Genomic DNA, 23,348 nt, shown 5'->3' on the forward strand with positions numbered 1-23,348 from the left:
AGTTCAGCAACCACTACTCTGAGTGTTAGTCAGTGTGGTTTATGTAAACAATAACGATTTTTGGAATCAAATTAATGAGCTCGGAGTCCCTTATTGTTGGGTAGCTCCACAGCAGGGCTTCACACCTTATCCAGCCAGCCCTATCCCTCAATTCCAGGTTCAAGGCAGATCTGGGTTTGGGGGGAGGGAAGAACTGGTGCAGTGAATGGTATTGAAGCCCCATGGAGTGGGCAGGGGAAGGACTTGTCCACGGGGACCTGGTGAGTGACTGTGGAGAGAGGAAACCTGGAAACCTGGTCATCTGAATGAAAAGGATCTCTTTTGCCATCTTGAATTATTTTGCCATTTTAGGGTGAAAAATCCTCCTTAAGTTCTACAGAAAGCTCTTAGCCTCTTCTTCCCAGATGAAGATGGCTCAACAATAATATTATTACTTATTAAATAAAAAAATTGGAAAAGCATGCTACTATTAACTTACACCAAAAAAGCATTTGATGCAATTCAGCAAGCATTACTAATAAAAACTCAAACTAAAATTAGGGAAGAAGCAAATCACTTAACTATCACAAAAATTATTTACAAAACACAGTCATGGAATACTATGCTAAAAAGTAAAATGATGAAGCTATTGTCGTTAAAATTAGCAACAAGATAGGGATGTCTGATACAATTGAAAATTGTTTTTCTGGCTTTGGCTCACACAATAGAAGATGAAACAATCAGAATAAATATTGTGAAGAAATAAAAATGTAGCTTTCTTTGCCAAAGATATGATGTTATATATAGAAATTAGAATTCATTGGATAATTTCATAAGGGGCTAGATACAAGATAAAATTATAAGAGCAGATAGTTTTTCCTCTATAACAGCAATGATTAAGTGAAAATGGGGAAAAAACATTAGTAATGATAACAAGAAATGTATAAAATAAACTTTTTGAAGGAACTGCACCTATACGATTAAAAAAGTAAAAACAAAAAAAAAATTGACAAATATAGAACAGTCACACGGACATACCATATCCCTGGATAAGAAGATTTAATAAATTTAATAGCATTTATATTAAGGTAATGTAAAGAATAAATTAAAGAAAAATTAAACACAAAGCTCAATAATAAGATGGTACATATAAAATTTTAGCTAAGGAGACTCAAGGGAAAGTCGTGTTTTTACATGTTTTCTCACAAAAAAACAAAAGGTTGAACATTAATGAATTAAATCTAATTTAAAAAGTTAGATAAAAAGAAAATAATACAGGTTAGAGCAGAAAATAAGGAAATAGAAAACAAAGGTATATTAGAGGATCAGCAAGGCCAAAAGTTAGTTCTTTGGAAAGACTAATGAAATTAGCAAACTTCTGGGGAAACTGATGAAGGACAAATCTAAACAGACACTCTGTTAATTATTAACACTTGATGCCCTGGCTGGTGTAGCTCAGTGGATTGAGTGCCAGCCTGCGAACGGAAGGGTTGCGGGTTTAATTCCCAGTCGGAGCACATGCCTGTGTTGCGACCAGGTCCCCAGTTGGGGGCGCGTGAGAGTCAACCACACATTGATGTTTCTTTCTCTCTCCCTTACCCTTTCTAAAAATAAATAAATAAAATATTTTTTCAGGGAAAAAAACAAAAAAACGACAAGACACAGCAAGGAGTCTAAAAACTAACAAAACCCCCAAAACTTCCATCCCTGACCTGACCCGTGTAGATTCCCATTCACTAGATTCTTTAATTCGCCACCAATTGAACTCACAGATAGTGTATCTTTCCCAAAAGTCAACAAAGCCATCACGTCAGTGGCTGTCAAGCCACAAACCCTCGTGTACTCGTTTTAGCACCATGCACCACCAACAGTTAAATGGCCTCTGAGGACCACTACCGTTTCCTGCCATCACCTCTGCCACTGCCCCTTCCAGGGCTATTGGTTTCACACACGATCAGAAGGGTTGTATAAGGGCTGTGAGGCTGTGATCTACTCACTCTGAACCAGGTGCAGTTTGAATCCGCCCAAATTTTGTCCATGAGCGAGGTTGTCGGGCTAGGAACATGGCTGCGCCCAGGCTTCCCCCCGCCCATAAGGAGCGCCATCTTAGCATCTATTCCGTACAATGGGCTGTTCCACAGGCAGTGGGGTGGGGGGCGTTGTCCTTGGGTAGAAATCTTCTGAGTGCAAGCATCCGGAAGCACCTAGTCTTTGGAACTGGGTTCTAAAGGTCTGTTCAAAGTTTACAGAAGCAGAGGTAGCAGCCTCCCATCCCTGGGGAGAGGGGAGATGTTTACATATCTTCAACGGAGATACTACTGGAGAAAGGGAGAAAAGTCAGGATTACAGTTTCTTCCTGGGAGATGTCACTAGGAGGAAAGAAGTTAGAATGGTACAGTCCCCCCTTCTGGCCCATACTACTGGGCAAGAGAGGGAAGTAGGCAAGGTGGTACAATCCTCTCCTTGGGGATACCACCGGGAAAGGGGGAAAAAGGAGTAATGCAGGTCCCCTCCTGGGCGATACCAGTGGTGAAGAGGGGTGAGAAGTCAGGGTGGTACAGTCTTCTCTTGATGTGCGGGAATTAGTATGGAAGAGACTTGAATTCCCCTCCGTCTCGATTTCCTCCATTACCTCACTAAAATAATAGTTGGAAATCGTCGGCAGCCGTCCGTCTCGAGAGACGATGGTGTAGCTTCTTCAGAGTCTATCTGCACCGCCAAGAATGGCTGTGCAGTCCGACTCGGGAGTGACATGGTATCTGTCTCCTCCCGTGTTGAATCGACATCTTGCGATGACGCTGAAGCTACAGAGCCTGGGCAGGGTAATATGGAGGGTCTGCTGTTGCCCATGCAGCAGACCCCCCCTCTCTTCGCAGCTGAAGGGTCCAAGGGAAAGACGGAGTCGATACAGCTTGGGTTCAGTTGGAAATAATAATTATAGTATTAACTTTCCATATGGACAACCAATGTTTTTCAGTATATCCTCTTGCAGGAAGCATTCTTTGACAAGAGGCAGAGAGGGCTCTTTCCCCTGCTGGAGGCATTTCAAACCCAACAGGCCCTGGCTAAACTTGGGTATGGATTCTGGGTACTCTAATAATATTCGGATATCTCTGGGCCTCAGCTCAACAATCAAGAGAGTTACATTGTCAGCCTCTCAGAATATCACATTTTCTTTGTCTCCCCTTCAATATTTGTGAACTGAATGGAGATAGAACGGCAAATGTGAGAGTATTGCTGTAACACACACACTTCTACAGAAATTACCAAAAATTATTATTGTTGTGACTTCTGATACAACATCTCAAATCCTGGAGTCTGCTAACTTCCATCATCAGTGCCTCCTTGGCTGATCTCAAACCTGGGCCTTTTTCTCCATTTTTATTGAATTTATTGGGGTGACACTAGTTAACAAAATTATACAGGTTACAGGTACCCAGTTCCACAACACATCATGTGTACACTATTGGGCCTTTTTTTTTTTAAACCCTACCAACACCTATGTTATACTCTTCTGATCTGGATTCATGTCCTGTGTTAATGATTCCATTATCAATGTCCCTGTATTTTGACCAAGAATTTAAACTGCTGCTAATCCTTCCACAATATGTGCCCTTTATAGATTGAGAGACTAGGCCTATGTTAATTTTCCACTACCAATGTCTCTCTGGTCTAGATCTCAACTATTAGACCCTGGTTAACTTTTCAACTATCAGTGTCCTTTAGATTCCTCCAAAATAGTCCTCTGTTATAGGTGCCCAGTTTCAAGTTCAAACGAGAAGGGTAATGATATTTGTAAAGTAACAGAAATCCAAGTTTGAGAACTGGAGCTGAAGACCATTGAAGGTAGATATGTATTCATCAAAAAAGTCTGCTTATATGCCTGGGTTTATGGCCTATAAAACAGGATGGTGATTTCTGGCAAAATCATTAACTGATATTTTTATGTCAAACCAAGGAGAGTGATAATGGATATGTTAATATTTTTCTAAAATATAGACATGGAGTAGTTAATGGAGGCCCAGGGTTCAAGGTCAGAAGTGATGGTTTGTAACATCAGAGATTAGATTATAAAAGATTCTGGCTGCTATTTTCTGTGTTTATTCTCTCTTTCTCTCTCTCTCTCTCTCTCTCTCTCCCTCCCTCCCTCTCTCCCTCCCTCCCTTCCTCATATCTCTCACTCTGGGAGAAGCCAGCTGCTATGTCACAATGGTACTCAGGCAGGCTTTGGAGACACCCAAGTACCAAGCACTCTTGCCAATAGCCAGTAAGGAATTAAGGCCTCTAACCTGTACCCATATAAATGAGCCATCTTGAAAGTGAAACGTCCAGCCCCAGCTGACTGCAACCCAAGTTGACAACCTAAATGAAACATTAGGAGAGACCCTGAGACAGGACCACTCAGCCAAGCCACTCCCAAGTTCTTCATCCCACAGACACTGTGAGATAATGAATGCTTGTTGTTTTCAGCATCTATGTTTAAGAGTAATTACATAGCAATAGATAACTAATACAGGCATTTAAAGTTTTGGTGTTTCATTAGTGATGGATTTTTACATTAACTTCGACTTTTGAAAATATTGTACTACAACATTATTTATCTTAATTACTGAGCTTTTTGATGCCCTCTTAAATTTTGCACTTTGAGGTGAGTATCTTCCTTGCCTCACCGTAGTCGGAGCCCTGCTGAGAAACCTTGTTCTCTAAAGTCAGGGACTCTCAGAAACTTTGCTATTCAAAATTATATCAGTAAGTATAAAACATCCCACTCTTCCTTGGACAATTCAAGCCACACAGAGATGCAGCCTCCATTTCCAAGCCAGGTTCTGAGCTTCAAATAAGGAGCATCTGGAGCAAATATGAAACATCTATTTTTGCTTTAATGTTATCACATAAAAATGTCCTTGGATCTACTTCACAGTCCAAAGGTGACATTGACTCTTTTACATACCAACATGCTTTGCTTTGGGTTAATCAAAACACGTCATTTAAATTTTAACTAAACTCAATGCTTCCCCAAAACCCTATAGTAATCCAATTTTTTCCTTTGTTTGGTGAGATTTGGGTGATCAACCATCCTTGTTTGCTCAGGACTAAAGGGTTTACTGGGGCAAGGGACATTCACTGCTAAAATTAAGAAAGCCCTGGGAAAACTGGGATGAGTTGGCTACCCTAGATGAAATTCCCTCACAGTTCCTACGGTGTGTGGTCTCCCTTGCTGCAACAAGTTAATAAACCCATTTCTGTGGGACTATGGATATGACCTTGGTGGTCTTTATCAGATAGATTTTATCAAGGTCATTAATGTTGGAAGGTTTCACGGAGGTCAAGTTTGAGATCAGTCCTAGTATACCTTGATGGTGGAAAAATTAACAGGCTTGGTTGGGTTCAAGGTCCATATCAGAGGGGCATTGATGGAGGAATAGTTAGTCGAAGGCTGAATGCTAAACCATACTAGATAAGCATTGACAGTGGGAGAGTTATCAGAGCTTTAAAGGTCAGACTAGAGCATTAATGATAATGCTAAAAATTGGTCCAGAGTTGGTGGAAAGTTAACAAGTGCCTGGACTTTAAATTTCGACAAGAGAGCCATTGATGGTGAATTGGATAACAAATGACCAAATTCAAGAGTCATCCAGATAAGCCGTGGTGGGTGAAGAGTTAATAGAAGACAGCAATTTGAGCTCTCTGGTCTAGAACAAGACAGATGGCGCAGCTGGCCAATAGCTGTGTATGAGAGATGGGATCTGGTTTCTGGTGGCCAATGGGATGAGACAGCAGCCTGTTACTAGGGCGAAGCCCCTGTTTCTATTTGCTCAGTGAGAGAGGCAGGGTCTAGCCAGAGTTGCTACAGACAAATAATTACCCAATGCCTGCAGGAGAAGTTAGCTTTAGCCTTTTCAGCCTGTGGTAAAGTGTTACTAGGTAGTAACCTCTACTGCCACGTGAAATGAAGCAGCCAAATTGGCTGAGAGGCACAGTTAGCAAATGGCTGAATGTAAGAATCAGGCTCCTACAGGGGTCTGTAAATCAGCAGAGGTCACCATTGTCCACTGCAGGTCGGAGGCAGGGCATAGGATGAGGGGGTACAAATAGATGACACAGCCCTGCGCAGAAAGTGAAAATGGGTGGGGCAAGGCCTGAGGTTGTCTTCACATGGTACAGCTGGCCAATGTCTCTGTGGGAGACAGGTTTTATCACCATGGCCACTGAAATGTGAACATCCCTGTTGCTATGTAACAATAACTTTGCCATTCCAAATTATGAGTAAGAATGAAACCTCTCACACTTGCTTGGAGAATCTAAATCACTTTGGCTCAAAACAGCAGCCTCAATTTGCAACCCAGGTGGAAGAGGATGGGGGAACTTAGCATGAGGGTCTCCAGACAGATGATACATTAAAAAGAAACAAAATTTAATAATATATTTTATATGAACTGTACAGCCAAACCATTGTCATTTCAACATGTAATCCATTTTTTTAATTATCAATAAGATACTTGGCGTTGTTTTTGTTGTAATAAGTCTTTGAAATCAAATATATATTTTAGTTACATCTCAATTGGAATGATAAATATTCATTAAAAATATTTGATTTGTATTTAGAGTTCATAAAATTTAGTTGAAAATAGATTAATATTCACAAGTTGTTCCAAAAATACTCCAGAAGTTTTCCAATAACTGAATGGAGTATCTATTTTAAATTTTCATTAGTTAAAATATTAACATTTAAAATTCAATTCTCAGTCTCACAAGCTTCATTTCAAGCGCTCAGTAGCCACATGTGGTTAGTGTCTGTCATATCATATGTCACAATACAGTACTAGACAACATGTCATTGATGGACGGAGTTGTAAGAGCCATGGTTTTGAATTGTAAACCAGAGGGGCATGAATGGAAGAAGAGTTCAGAGGCCAAGGTTGAAGATATATGAGATAGGCACTGGTGCTGAATTATTGACAGAAGCCTCCATGCAAGGTCAGACCAATGTAGCACTGGCTGTGGAAAAGTTAACAGAGGCTTGGGTTTGAGGTCAGGCCTGAGAGGCATTGGTACTATAGGGCTGGAAAAAATTTCCTTCTATCCTCTAGGATCTTTGGCTGGTGTAATAGTTAAATTGACATAAGACAGATTAACAGGAGAAAAACAAAAGTTTAATAATGTGTTAAACAAAAAATTTATTTAAAAATTTAAAAAGAGCTTATTTGATCATTGCTAGGAAAAATAATAAAAAAAAAGACCAGTCTTGGGGCACGGAGTCCAAACCACCTGCAAGCACTTGCAAGCTGCATGGTAAGTAGAAAAAACAAGCATGGCCTTCATCCCAGAGTTTTGCAAGTTTTCATACATCAAGCAGTTGGGGTGAAGATGTAAGCCATTCTGAAAGGATTTACCTTAGCTACAGACAAAAGGGGTTGGGGAAGGTGAAGGGGGCCTAGTTCTGGGGGAGAAGCAGCAGAGTCCACTGCTGAGTCTGTAAAGCTCCTGTGTAAACAAGAAGCGGAGGTTCCTGGGGTTCCATGGCGCCTGGCTATTTTCTTTTTCCTTTTCTTTTTTTAAAAGATAATCTCGGAAATAGCCTCCGAGTTTAAGCAGTCTTTTGTTGGTTTTGCACTTCAATTGTTAATTGATTAACCCCTTTTCCTCTCTCCCTTCCATCCTCTGCTGTGCGGTAATTTAATTTAGGACTTCAGAATTTTCTCCTTGTCACTGTATACCTCCTAGACACGGGAGAGACCCAAGAAAGCAGAAACTCTCAGAAATGGTTGAAACCATTACCTTAAATATGATCTTCAACTGAAAACAAAAGAAGATGTTGGGGGTGGGGGAGTCATTTATGGGAGACTCCCAGGAAAAGCACAATAAACAAGGGAAAGGCCGTTATGCAGAGTTAAGTCGTTGCTTTTTCCATTGATAGGGGTTTCTAAAGATTGAGTCACTCCCCCTTTCCCAGAGACATCCTGACAAATGGAGATTTCCCTTACAAATGTAAATGTCTTCTTACAAAGGATAACTTAATGGTTTTCTGAGCTTCTCCCCTGTATGCTTTTTTTCTTAAAAACAATCAGTCTAAAACAATACTTATGCCAAAAAACATATATTTTGGGGTGAAAAGTTCTGCTCCTTTACAATAGGTTAAAAATAGAGGTTTCCAGTCCTAAAAGATAGCACAGATGCATTTCTCCTTGTTCCTTCCTGCTAAGCACAACCATCAACCCTGGAGATAAAATAGAGACAAAGGAGAACTATGAAAATCGGCCAGAAGATGGTGAGCTCATTTAAGATCCCAGGACTGTAGGAAAAGCACAACTGTAGGGCATCTTATGTACCCCCCAATTCAACAGAAGAAAGCAACTCAGGCCCAGCATTTCCCAATGCCAAACCTAGCAGCACAAGACAGCTCAAGTAGGCTTCTTCCTTCCATGGATCAATGGAAGTCCCTGTAAGAACAAAGGCAAGCCTCATTCCACAAGGGGATGGATTGGCAGTTCACTTGCGATAAGTGGCCATGAGAAATGCTCCACTGGGTCTGAGACTCCTCTCCCCCAACAGCACCCCTGGGGTGGGCAGGGAGAACCTGCAGGAGGGATGTAGCCACAGTAAGAGGCCAGGCCTAGAAAACTTCTCTTACCTTGAAAGCCACTGTGGGGATACAGAAATACATACTTTTCCTCCTAACTTCTAAATTCTTTGGTGGGCTAATAATCAAATTAACAGAAGCAGATTAACAGGAGAAAAATCAGAGTTTTAATACATGTGCATGGGGAATTCAGATAAATATGAAAACTCCAAAGGCAGCAAGGCAACATTGGGTATATAGGATATTTTTGACAAAGGAAAAGGAGGGAAAGAGGTATTAGATTTCAGAAGTGAGAATGGGCAATTTACAGGTAGTTGAGAAAGAGCAAAACGTACATGGCATGAAAATTCTTCCTAGGCAACTCAGAAACTATGGGACACAGTGTATATCTAGCTAACAGGCTTGATATCTTCCCAGCTAGTGCCAGGGTAAAGATTCTTAAAGTGATTAAGCCAAGGCTGCCTCCCTAAAGCAGGTTTCTTTGTCTAAATCTCTTGAGCAGGAAAGGGGAGAGGGTCAAACCTTTCTTAATAAGCAGCTTAAAATCAATATCCAAGAAGAGGCAGCATCAGGGTGGCAAAACTTTGGTCCCTTCATCCCAAAGACCTAAGATTCCCTTCTCCCAACTGGAGGTGTGAGGTTGGTGGGTGAAATTGGCAGGAAGGACCTAACAAGAGATTTGGATAATCCCTCCCCTACCCAGAGGCACTGGGGCAGGCAGGCAGAATTAGCAACAGGTATCCAGCCACAACAAGCACCCTAGCCCAGCATGCCTGCTTTGACCTTGCAGGTCTAAGATACTCCTTCCCTGCACAGAGTCACCTGGGCAACCAGAAGACACTGGACAGGGCAGCCCATCATATCCCTCTGTCACTGAGAAACATCAGAGGCCTGCTTTGTAGAAATTGGTCCCAAACTGTAAGGCACCAGCAGCAAAGACAAGTGGGAGTCGCAGAGGCACCATTTAGACCAAGCAAATGAAAAATAACACCATAAAGGCTCTGAAAATTCAACTGCTATTGGAACCACAGCACAAAAACTAGGCCAAAATCTGCATGCTAAACCTAAATAGGGTGACAGGCTGCTGAAATAAAAGATTATAATAGGACCCAGAGTCTCCTAACATCATAGACAAATGCCTAGGATACAATAGAAAATTATCCATTACTCCAAGGACCAAGAAAAATTCACAACTTGAATGAGAAAAGACAATCAACTGACGCCAACACTGAAATGACTCAGATATTCAAATTATCTAACAAAAATTTTAAAGTAGCCATCACAAAAATGTTCCAACAATCAATTATAAATTCTACAAATTTGCTTGGGACAAATGAAAAATGAGAAAAATCTCAGCAACGAAATAGGATTTTTAAAAACCAAATGGAAATTATAGAGCTCAAAAATACAATAAAAGAAATAAAAACTTCACTGTATGGGCTCAATAATAGAGTGGAGATGGCAGTAGATGAAATGAGTAAGCTTAAAGACACATAGGTAGAATTCACCCAATCTATACAACAGAGAGGAAATTGACTGAAAATATTGACCAGAGATTCATAGGCCTGCGAGACAATCACAAAAGACCCAGCATTCATATCAAGGAAGCTCAGAAGTCTCTTGAAAGACAATGAGGCCAAAGACTGAATCGACAAGGACAAAATCCTGATGTCCTAAAAAACTTACAACAGGCCAAAGGGTGGAAGGAAGAGACAAAAAGGGGTTAATAGTTAACAACTTCAGTGCAAAACCAACAAAATACTGCTTACATTCAGTGGCTATTTCTGAGATTATCTAAAGAGAGAGAAAAGTCAGGGCCATGGAACCCCAGGAGCCTCCGCTTCTTATTTACACAGGAGCTTTATGGACTCTGGAACTCTGCTGCTTCTCTCTCAGAACTAGGCCTGCTTTACCTTCCCCCAACCCCTTTGTTTATAGCTAAGGTAAATCCTTTTCAGAATGGCTTACATCCTCACCCCACTATTTGACATATGAAAACTCTTGCAAAACTCTGGGATGAAGGCCATGCTTGTTTTTTCTACCTACCTTGCAGCTTGCAGGTAGTTTAGACTTTGTGCCCCCAGACAGGGCTTTGTATTGTTTTGTTTTGTGTTGTTTTGTTGTTGGTTGGGTTTTTTTGTTGTTGTTGTTGTTTCTTTTTTGATAGTAATGGCCTAATGAACTATTTTCTTTAAAAAGACTTTAAGCTGTGAAAGTTAAAATTTTTTGTTTGACAGAATAAGTAATTAATGTCCCAGATTTGGCAAAAGACACAAATGTATAGATCCAAGAAGCTGAGGGACTCTCAACAGGGTATACCCAAAGAAATTCATGTCAAGATATATCGTAATTAAACTTTTGATAACTAAAGACAATGAAAATAATTTGAAAGCAGCCAGAGGGAAACAAAGCATTACTTTTAGGGGAACACCAATTAATGACAGCAGATTGGATGGGGGAAATGGGGAGATGTTATTAAAGAGTACAGATTTGCAACCGGTAGATAAATACATTCTGGAGATCTAATGTACAGCATGGTGAATATAGTTCATGATAATGTATTATATACTTGAATTTGTTGTGGAGAAGGAAGAAACTTCTCTACCCTCAAGGGTTTTTATGACTGGTTTAATAATCAAATAAATAAATAAGAGACAGATTAGCAAGAGAAAATAACCAAACTTAATATAAAGGGTGGGGCAAGAGTAGCTTTGTGGTTGTTCGTATAAAAAATAATACAAAAATTAATAAACAATACAAGAATAAATTCTATGTTTCACATACTCACAACTGTAAACCTACTTTGACCTCACCCTGTATACATATGTATGCTAACCCTGCATACACAAGAAAGTCATGAACAAGGGGGGACATGGATATATAAGAATTGTGAGCTAGGGATGAGAGGTAAGGTGCATTTGTGGCTTCAAAGGGTCATTGCAGAGTGGTAAGAACAGTAGATGTTTAGTAAATAGGAGTTTTCCTCCCATATAGGTAGGCTAAAGAGAGATAATCTTTTATGATTGGCAAGGCCCCTAATTCAAGCTGTTCTATGTAGTTAAAGGGAGGGCCAGAAGTTTCTCTTGGTCCTGAAGCTAAAATTGCCTGTAGTTTAGAATAATCCACGTACCACTGAGGCACATCTTGGGGTGGCTCATGCTGAACCCCCATATTGACTGAAGAGTAGATCTTAAATTTTCTCACCACAGAAAAGAAAAAATTGTATGACAGGATGGAGGTGGTAGCTAATGCTATAGTGGTAATCATCCTGCAAATCAATATACTGCGCATCTTAACCTTATACAATGTTTTATGTCAATTATATTCTAATTTTTTAAATGCAAAATAATTTAAAAAAATAGACTTTTTAAAAATGTTAGAAAATTTCTCATCTGGATACCAGAAGGAAATGACATAACATTTTTCAAAGTGCTGGGAGAAAACAATTCTCAACTGCAGATTCTATATCTGGTGAAACTATGCTTCACATAAGAAGGGGAAATAAAGAGCTTCTGGGTTGGTGAATACATGGAGATTTAGAGAAAATGGCTCACACCTGGAGATGGCAGGAATGCTCCAAACCCCTTCTTACATACCTTGCCCAGTGCATCTCTTCCATTTGGCTGTTCCTGAGTTATATCCTTTCATAATAAACCAGCTATCTAGTAAGTAAAATGTTTCTCTGAGTTCTGTGAGCCACTCTAGCAAATTAATCTAACGCAAGGAGGGAGTCATGAAAACCTCTGGTTGATAGGCCGTTGATCAGGAGTACAGGTAACAACCTGGGTTTACGACTGGTATCTGAAATGGTAAGAGAGAGGCAGTCTTATAGGACTGAACCCTTAATTTTTAGAATGGCCATTTAAATGGCATTTATTGGAACTTATATTTTTTAAATCAACCGTGTGATTTTTAAAATTTTTATTTATTAATTTAGAGAGAGACGGAAGAAGGGATTGAGAGAGCGAAACATTGATCTGTTGTTTTACTTATTGATGATTTTTGTATGTGCCCTGACCAGGAATCGTACCTGTGACTTTGGTGTATGGAAACAATGCTGTAACCAACTGATCTACCTGGCTAGGGTGCTATTGGACATTATTAATTAAAGCTACCTCTGTGACTGAAGGGCATAAAGTGATCTTAAAACCTGAAATACCTGCAACATCTATGATGATGTTGGACAAATGCCCTAATGGGGATGGCAATGCCCAGAAGAGTTCCATAATAAGGTGGAAATGATGTATACAGGACCATGCTGTCTTGGGGAATGCAAGGAGGAGATACTCATGATCAGGGAGCCTCTTTTCCCTTAGGACTGACTCTGGAATTGTGTGAGGAGCTGCTAAAATCTATTTTCACTTGGTCAGTGCCCTTATAAACAGCTCTCAACTGACTACTTGGATGGCTGCTCCATGGTAAATGTACAACATTCTGTTTGGAAGGCCACTATTCTGACTGAAGAAGATAAAAACAAATCAGCTCACTGGTTTGCAGTGCATGTTGTTTGCCCAGCAGTTATGGAAGACCTGAACAGTGATAAAAGCCCCTATGTTTGGGGTTTTACTGACTCTTGGGCTGTGGCCAATGGCCTGGCCCTATGGTCAAGCAGAAGGGCAATGGAAACCTGGCCTACTAAAGGGATGCCTGTGCAAGGCATGATCCTATGGAAATTTGAGGGGTGCATTATCAGCTGTAAAGTGTGTCCCTTGGTTTGAAGAAATGATGCTCAGATATCCAAATTAGCACAATATCTTCTGTCCTGGTTCTTTTATATTGTAATACTCGGAGCATCTGCATTTACCACCGGGTAAGCCAGGCCCAGTCTAGACTCAGTGTCTATTGCAGGCTGTGATGGAATCCACAAAGAGAAGGTACAGCGAGTAAAGTTTTTAGTTTCCTAAGGGAGGGAAAGAGCTAAGTGCTTGCGGAGAGATGCACCAGCCTGGAGGGGTTAGGACTTTGGGCTTTTATCAGGTAAAGGGGTGGTTGCAGAGTAGGATGTTTCACTTGGGCTGCAAGTAGGATATGTCAATGTTCATCAGAAGACCACCTTTCCAGGCTTGGAAGGTAACTGGAATTGACAAGCAGTTATCCCCATTACTCATTTAAGGTGGCCACCTGGGTCCATGAGATGTGTGGACACGGGGGTCTGCAGCAATGCAGAAATGGGCTGAATGTAGACATAGTACTCTTGCCCCCTCTGAGGCACAAAATGCCAATAACAACTATTCTGTCTGCCAAGAAGAGGCAGAAATGGCTAGATTCCCTGGGGGGAAGGCCCAGAACATAGCTGGCGAATCAAACTGATGCTGGTACCTCTGGGGGGTCTAGACATGGGTCCTGACAAGAATAGATAATAAGACAAAAGCCATTTTCTCAAGCTCTCTTTCCCAGAGCTGGCTGGATCCCATAAAGCATGACTGACCCCAATTGTTTTGTGAGCCTTTATCCTCAGGACTAGAAAATTACTGGAAGGGCCCTGAAGGTGCAGAGGCTCCAGAAACTTACAAAACAGGGCATACCAGACCGCAACAACCTGGACAGCACCCTGCATCATAAAATAACATTGAAGCCAATTGCAGCCCAAGTGAAACATCCTACTCTACAACCACCCCTTTACCTGATAAAAGCCAAAGCCCTAACCCCTCCAGGCTGGTGCATTTCTCCGCAAGCACTTAGCTCTTTCCCTCCCTTAGGAAACTAAAAACTTTACTCGCTGTACCTTCTTCTCTTTGTGAATTCCATCACAGCCTGCAATAGACACTGAGTCTAGACTGGGCTTGGCTTACCCGGTGGTAAACACAGATGCTCCGGGTATTACAATATAAAAGAACCAGGACAGAAGATATTGTGCTAATTTGGATATCTGAGCATCATTTCTTCAAACCAAGGAACACACTTTACAGCTGATAATGTCCAACAATGGGCAGAGGTATCCTCTTCAGAATAATATTTTCATAGAGAATTAAAACAGGCAGTTAAGCCTCCACAAAGCCCTGGCTGGTATGGCTTACTGAATTGAGCACCCACCTGCAGACTGAAAGGTTGCCGATTTGATTCCCAGTCAGGGCACATGTCTGGGTTGTGGGCCAGGTCCCTGGTTGGGAGCTGGGGGTGTGAAAGAGGCAACAGATCAATGTATTTTGCTCATTGACGTTTCTCTCCTTCTCTTTCTCCTTCTCCCTCTCTAAACATAGGTAAATAAAATATTTTTTTAGAAAAAGTAGAGGCAGTTAAAACAGTGGCTGTCTGACTCGAACCCCACTTGCCAAGGAGGCCCACACCCCTTCAGCCAGGGCCTTTGTGCTGCCCAAGTGCCAGGGATCCACGTGACTGTTGTCTGTGGTGAGAAGGATGTGCTTTCTGTAGTCAACAGCATGGAACAGGGACTCCAGGGCCTCGAGGCCAGTGCTTGGGTTTTCTCTTCATAGATGTGAATGTCTTTGGCCCAGGAGGTGCCCCGCGACCCATACCCATGAGATGGGTGCCAATGAGGACCAGGAGGTGGAACTGGAAGCATTATATTCTATACAGGAGATGAAACATTCTGGAAATTAAGCCCAGTTTCATTTCAATATAGGATACATGGTTATCCCAAAGTTTTCTTAATAGAGATTTCCTGACAGAAACGTATCCCAGGCACCTCCAATCACATCTATGAATGCTTTAAAAATAAAAAAAAATCGTATTCTCAGCTGTAAAACACAGCATATTAGCCAAATTACAGGAAGCAGGAAGTTAATCTCAGCACCCGCTGTGACCTACTCCTTGTTGTTTGAATATGCTAAGAACAGTAAAGAGCATTTCCTGGAGAATCAGCATCCTGTTAATTCTACCACATTCATAAGCAATATCATCTCAGTTGGAACTCCTAATCCACTAAGAGAAAGGACAGCCCTGGCTAGGTGGCTCAGTTGGTTGAAGTATCATCCATACACCAAAAGGTTGAGGGCTCAATTCCCAGTTGGGGCACAATTCCTGGTGGGTCGGGATGCATATGGGAGGCAGCCAAGAGATGTTTCTAACATCAACCTTTCTCTCCCCACACCTCTCTCTCCCTTCTTCTCAGTCTAAATCAATAAACATATCCTCCATCGAGGACTTTTTTTTAGAAATCACACACACACACACACACACACACACACACACACACACAAGACAATGTGTCTCTTCTGAAGCATGGCCACATCTTTCTTCCCCAGACTTGTACAGCTGCAACTGTCCTGGGCTGACCCCCTGAAGCTGTCTCTGAGGTCCCCTTTTCTCTGATTTTTCAGTAAGCTAATAGCAGCCCCACCATGGCTCACTATTTCCTATAATGTTTCTACAGTCAAAACAGCACTGCCTAGGCTGTCTCCTATAGCTTCTTCTACCCTAAGCCCTTCCTTTGTTTCACTGTTCCTAGCTTTAATAAACTTATTCTCAAATTTCAAAAAAAATTCCCTTTTCTACACAGCCTCACCAGCACTTGTTAGTTCTTATGTTTTTGATGATAGCCATTCTAATAGATGTGAGGTGATAACTCATTGTGGTTTTGATTTGTATTTATCTGATAATTAATTATGTTGAGCACCTTTTCATATACCTGTTGGCCATCTGTATATTTTCTTTGGAAAAATGTCTATTCAGATCCTTTGATGAATTTTTAATTGGATTGTTTGTTTTCATTATTTTTTATTTTATTTTATTGATTTTTAGAGAGAGAAGAAAGGCAAGAGAGAAACATTGATTTGTTGTTCTACTTATTTATGTATTCATTGGTTGACTCTTGTGTGTGTCCTGACTGAGGATGGAACTGACAATCTTGGCGTATCAGGATAACACTCTAACCAACTGAGATATGTGACCAGGGCTATTTTTATTATTTTTTTAACTTTATAGCCTGGGAATGTTGATTTACCTCAAATAGCATGGATAATAAAAGTAGTAAAATCAATATTCCCAAGATCTGGGACTTAATCTTGTTCACTGCTGCATCTCCTATCTCCAGCAACTAGACCATGTCTGGCACACATACTACACAGGTAATAACTGGTTAGTGACTGAATTGCTTATTATAGTTGTAAAATTTTTCACAAATGAACGTTTCTATATAAATGTTCTGGAAGCATTGAGTTATTTTAGTAACAGAAAAAACTTGCATTAAATTTTAATTGTTGACAGTGAATATGATAGGTGGACAAAAATCATGGTAAAAACACTAGTGGGGAGAATTCTTAAAATTTACCTTCCAAATGCTAGAAGTAATGAGAATGACAAGAGGAAGGCCATTTAACCTCTTGGAATATTTCATCTTGTTTATGTGGTTTAAGGAAATTTTCAGGTGTCTTAAGAGACAGTATTGGAAATACTTTTTAGGTTAATTAAAAGTGAAAATTAAAGGTTACATCTATTTATATGAATTTTTGCATTAAACTTATTACAGGAACTGCAATAAGTGAATCATTATACCTTGAAAAGAAAAAGAAAAAAGGCAAAAGAGAACAACTTCTGAAAGCTCATAAATGTAAGCTGGCAGATAAAGCAGAACACAAAGGAGAACTTCCTCGAGGATGGAAGTGGGTTGAGGTGGTGAAGCATTTAAGCAAAACTGGCTCTAAAGATGATGGATAGCTCTTGGCATGTGAAGCAAGGGAAGAGCATTCTTTCAAAAGTAAACCGAGGCCCTGGCCGGGTAGCTCAGTTGGTTAGTGTTGTCCTGATACACTAAAATTGCGGGGAACATATGAGAATCAACTAGGGAATGTATAGATAAGTGGAACACAACAAACTGATTGCTAGGTAGTTGAGGTGGCTAAAAGAGGACCTGGAGCCAGAAAAGTCCAATTAAGGGCTTTTATTAGAAGGAAGACCCTATGATCAGGCAGGCTGAGTCCCAATGGACTGCAGTGCCAAGGGAAGGGGTAGAGGGATTTTTTAAGGGTATAGAGTAGACCCCCAGGGGTGTGTGAGTCCCTCTGCTGGTTGGTTCCAGAAGTCCAGAGTACAGGTGTTTGGTAAATAACAATGTCCTCTGATTAGGAATGGCTGTCAGGAGACTTATGGTAAATGCTCAAGGGAGAGGGAAAGGGGCAATGGCGGTGTAACCCTCTTTGTTTCAGCACAGGCAGTAGCTCAGGTCTTGCCTGACTGCAGGCCACAATTTTTGAGAACACAATGACCACTGGCCATAGCCTGTTTTACAAGACTTGACACAGGTGGCAGGTCACAGGGCCGGCAACCTGTCGGTCTCTAGCCCTAATACACTGATGTTTCTCTCTTTCTCTCTCTCTCTCCCCCCCCCCCCACTCTCTCCCTCTCTCTCTCTGAAATATAAGCAAACAAACTAATAAATAAATGTTAAAAAAAGTAAACTGGGTTCAAAGACTTTCATTACTCTTTTCTGGTATTGAAGTGGCTTTTTATAAAACATTTTTTTTATGTTTCTTATGTAAAAGTGTTTTAAGCTGAAAGTTCATGAAGATATTTGGTTGTATTAAATTATTTTCACAAACTTGCCTTAAGAAAAAGTGAAAAATATTACTGTTTAGTATACTTTTGAAGCTTTTTGAGCTTTGTCAATGGACAAATACAGAGGATAATAAGTAATCAATGTTAATTTATATGATCTTATTCTAGTGGGTGTGATAATTTTGTCAGCCGTATAAAGCCCTTTTCAAAAACTTGTACCAGTGGAACAGAATATAAGTGAACAATTATTCTGCAGCATGATCCATATTAATAAGCTTCCTGTCTTAATAAAATTTTAATTTCTTCATTCTCTTAATTACTGAAGTATAAATTGTTTCAGAGAAATTTAAATACTGGTATTTGAGCTTTGCACATAATATTCTTTGTAGTCCCTTTTTTATTTTTCAAGGGTGAACCACTTCTCTTTAATAAGTAAATATTTGTTTATGCTTTCCTCTTGGTTTGGGTCACAATGTTTGATCATGAAAGCTTTCCATGGCATGTGGAATAGGAGAATATAAAAACAAATCTGCCAAATATATTAGAAAGCATCTGAATAGAAGTGCTGGTTCCTATTTAAAACATCTTGCTGCATATACCAAGATGGGAGTAAGAGATGCCTTAATATTTAATTTTTGTATTGTTGGAGACAATGGTTTTAATAAATTTCTATTTATCTATTGTGTACTTTTAGTTGTTTGGTAACTGAGGTCTTCTAAATGATTTAATGTAAAACCACATTTCAAATTTTGTTTCTTTTCAAGTATTCAAATGTGCTTCTCATTCCAAGCATCTCTGTAATTAGGAGTATTTCAAATGATGAACTGTAGTACATGCTTGATTTAAAAAAAAAAAACACATTAATAGAGGAAGCTATTTGTACAGTTTTACCAGGGAGTTGTTAATGTCTTTGTGCAATTTACAGTGATTCTGTATCTGCTCCCCAGCTTTAAAAATACTTAGAACTACTGCTGTGGTATCTGGAAGGGGAGGTTGTTGGTTCTTCAGTTCTACCTGTGAAGGTTGGGTCTGAGTTTTTAAAGAACAATTAAGTTTTTTTTTAAGTATATTTTATTGATTATGTTGTTACAGTAGTTTCAGTTTTTTCCCCTTTGCTCCCCTCTGCCCAGTACCCACCTTCCCTCCTGAATCCCACCCCCCTTAGTTCATGTCCATGAGTCATGCATATAAGTTCTTTGGCTTCACCCTTTCCTATATTATTCTTAACTTTCCCCTATTTTGTACCAACAAATTATGCTTCCTAGTCCCTGAACCATAACCCCATTTCTCCCCCTTCCCCTCCCAGCTGATAACCCTCCAAATGATCCCCATACCTATGATTCTGCTCCTATTCTGGTTTGATTAGTTGGATTTTGTTTTTACTTTTTAGATTCAGTTGTTGATAGTTGTGAGTTTGTTGTCATTTTAGTGTTCATAGTTTTGATCTTCTTTTTCTTAAGTAAGTCCCTTTGATATTTCATATAATAATGGCTTGGTGACGATGAACTCCATTAGCTTTACCTTTTTTGGAAAGCATTTCATCTATCCTTCCATTCCAAATGATAGCCTTGGTGAATAGAGTAGTTCTGGTTGCAGGTTGCCTTTCATCACATTGAATACTGCTTGCCAGTCCCTTCCTGCCTGCAAAGTGTCCTCTGAGAAATCAGCTGACAGGCCTATAGGCACCCCACTGTAGGCAACTCTCCGCCTCTCTCTTGCTGCCCCCAGGACTCTGTCTTTATCTTTCCCCTTTGGCATCTCAATCATGATGCATCCTACTGTGGTCCCCTCTGGGTCCAGCTCACCTGGGACCCTCCGTGCTTCCCAGACCTGTGTATTCATCTCCTTCACATAATTTGGGAAGTTTTCCTCATTTTTTCATTTCTTGCTTCCTCATTCTGCACTGGTTGAGTGTTTTTTTCCTCCTTATGTTCCAAAGAATTGATTTGGACCCCAGTTTCCTTCCCTTCACCATTGGTTTTGTGTGGATTTTCCTTTGTTTCACTTAGCATAGCCTTCACTTCTTCTCTTATGCGTTTGCCATACTCGAGCATATCTGTCAAGACTGTGAGCATCTTCATCACCAGTGCTTTGAATTCTGCATCTGTTAGGTTGTCTATCTCCTCATCTGTGAGGTTGACTATCTCCTCGTCGCTTAGTTCTCCCACTGGAACCTTAATCTGTTCCCCCTTTTGGGCCAACTTCTCTGTCTCCTCATTCTGACGGGCTCCTGTGTTTGTTTGCCTCTGTGTCCCAGGTAGAGCTGTCTCTCCTGTTATGTTGTAAGGGGCGGAGCCTTAGGGATTCATAAGTACAGGGTGACCTGTTTCACCACGTTATGGCGCTGTATGTAGGGGAAAGGTCAGAGAGGGAACAATGCCACGTGCTCAGCACTCGCCCCTTTTCCAGTTATCTCTCTCATTTCCGCACCGGACTGGCGCCCCACTAGCTGCTGCCCTGGCCATCATTCCCAGAGTAGGTGGGTCTGTGGACGTTCTAGGACCGTGTGGGCCCTTTAAGCAAGCAGACTCTGCTGAGACCAGCAGTTTCTGCCTCCACCCAAACCCCCACTGGTCTGCACAGTCAGAAGCAATGAGGCTTGATTTTCCCGGTGCTGGGGCCGTGAGATGCTAGGTCCAGTGAGGAGCTGGGAAAGCTCCCCAGGTGTCCCTCCTGACTTTAAAATGTGTGACTGCGCTTTCTGCCAGCCTGCCGCTGCCGCCACTGCTGCTGCCACCACACCGAATACTCTCTGCCCTGGCTCCGCCCCTCCTACCTGTCTGGATGAGTGTTTCTTCTTTATATCTTTGTTTTCTGGACTTCCATTCAGTTTGATTTTCTGGAACTTCCGGTTGTTTCTAGTTTTTAGGTAGTTGTATTTTTTCTTAGTCGTGGAGGGAGATGCAGCATGTCTGTCTATGCCTCCATCTTGGCCGGAAGTTCCAAGAAAATTTTTTTTAAAAGTTTCCTCAGCATAAGAGCAGTTTGGGTTGTATTCATTGTTTTTATTGGGTTAACATTGACTTCAGTTAAGTCATCTGAATTATAAAGTAAGTACGATTATGGTGAAGAAGTTTAATTTTATTTTTAAAAGCTGAGTCATGTTTTATTTCTTGAAATAATATAATGGAGAGAAACATTAAAATTCGGAGCCACTGAAATATGCCAACTTTTGTTTCGCGGTAATATGTGTAGTTTTTGTTGTGTTGATTTGCTTGTTTTTTAAAGAAACTGCCACATCTGTTAGTAGAAGAAAATACTTCGTTTTGCTCTGAAGATTCCAAAGTTGTTCAAGCTTATCATGATTCATAGATTACAAAGAATAATGCTAATAAAATGACAATGAAATATTTTTACTCTCTTTATATGAAATGTACAAATTCTGGGGGTGATGGTGGCAGTGATGTCTCTTGCTCTCACCTGTAAAACACTTGAACATTTTCTCATCAATATTCCCATCATTGTTTAACACTCCCAAGTATATCTTCTCAAACTCTTTACTTAAAATTGTATGAGATGATATAATTAATAACCAATAAAATCTGAATTACATACACATACGAAACGATGGTTGTCTAAAACTGGGAGATAAAAGCATGAAGGCCTAGCTTACACGCCCTCATGAGTGTGTGCTCACACTCAACATGAACATGAGTGAGGCTAAAGGAGTGTTTTTACTGGATATATTTTTCTTTCTTTCTTTCTTTCTTTCTTTTTTTTTTTTTTTTGGTGGATCTGGGGAAGATGGGGTGGGGAAGGGGCTCATATTCTTTTTTACCCACATCAACTTTTTTCTCTCTCCTTGACACAATAGTAGCAGGACCAGGGCTATGATTATAAGGGCTGGAAACAGGGCTGATTTCTAAGCAAGAAACTGTAACTGTGTTTTTAATCTATGTCAGAATCCCTAAGGTCCTGATGGGGCGGGAGGGCTGTGCCTTATCCCATCTGGATAAATTGGGGCTAACAGTGGGTGCAGCTCTATTGCCTGGTGGTAAAGGCAGCCCACTCACTGATTCTGCACCTGTGTAACCTTACTGTATATGAACAGGAGTGCACTGAGGAGGAGGCACTTGCTAGACTAGTATTGCTGCCTGCAATCTAGGCCAGTGTAGTGGCCAAACCTAATGTCCCTTCAGAAGTGGGAAAGTTTGAGTATAGGTGGGGAGAAAGAAAAAATAGTAGCTGAGGGTAAGGGATGAATAAATGGGGTATGTAATGGGAGAAATCCAATATTAACATCTCAAAAGAGGCTCAGAGCTAGAGATGATACTATCTCTTAGCTTGATTGTACCAGATGCCTGAAACAGTGAAGTCATATACTTGCTGATATTACTCCTGCTTTCAGAACCTCACAAAATGGAATTAAAGCCTGCAAATATGAGTGGTCTTGCCCTGGGAGACATTTTCATGATATGATGATGTACTGGGTAGTTATCTATGACTGAGTAAGATTCTAGTGATGTGCCAGTATCTTTTGATTTTTGTGATTGTTTTGCTATTAGGGATCATCATTCCAAGACCAAGGGGTAGACTGTGATAGTGTGATTTATAGGAAATATATATTTGGTCTTCATCCCTCTTTCTAGCACAGAGCTCCTAAACCCTTAGGAGTTCCTAAGTAGTGAGAACAATAAGTCCTCTTTTGTTGTTAATGAGGTGACTTTTGGAACTCATCTAAGGGTGGGGGCTGGTTGCCAGGGGAACAACCATGTGATTAGAGGGTTGAAATTTTCAGTACCACCCCCTGACTTCTGGGGAGGGAAGGGGCCAGGAATATGAGTTCACTCTTCAATGACCAAGATGGTGGCATAAGTAAATACAGCTCACCTCCTCAAACAACCACATCAAAATTGCAACAAAAATATAGAACAACCATCACTTAGAACCATCAGAAATCAAGTTGAATGGAAGTTTGACAACGACAGAATTAAAGAAATCACACCCATCTGGATTGGTAGAAGGGGTGGAGATGTGGAATGAATGGTCTCACAGCCATGTGTGGTGGATAAAAATTCAGGAGGGATGTCTTGGGAGTGAGGAATCCCAGCCTCACACCAGGCCCTCCAGCTCAGGTTTCCAGTGCCAGGAAGATAAATCCCGAAACTTCTGGCTGCAAAAAAACAATGGGAATTGAGTCAATAAAAGAATCTGCTGGAGTCCCAAGAAGCTCTCCTTAAAGAACCCACACATGGACTTACACAGACACACTCCCTCTGAGCTCCAGCACCACTGGGCTAGCAGCTTCAAAAGCACCAGTGGCATACAGGAAGGAACTGAAGTGTCTAGCATCAAGCCAAGTGCTGAGGAACAACTTTCTCTGAGACAGAAAGGT

The 23,348-nt window shown here is 40.8% G+C and overlaps 1 pseudogene; it reads left to right on the forward strand.

The window, feature by feature from the left end:
* The first annotated feature begins 15,043 nt into the window (after positions 1–15,043).
* Positions 15,044–19,592, forward strand: LOC149991487 (RWD domain-containing protein 4-like; annotated as a pseudogene).
* The last annotated feature ends 3,756 nt before the right edge of the window (positions 19,593–23,348 follow it).

Source organism: Furipterus horrens, unplaced genomic scaffold (assembly GCF_987537825.1).
Source record: "Furipterus horrens unplaced genomic scaffold, mFurHor1.1.pri manual_scaffold_17, whole genome shotgun sequence".
Taxonomy (NCBI): Eukaryota; Metazoa; Chordata; class Mammalia; order Chiroptera; family Furipteridae; genus Furipterus; species Furipterus horrens.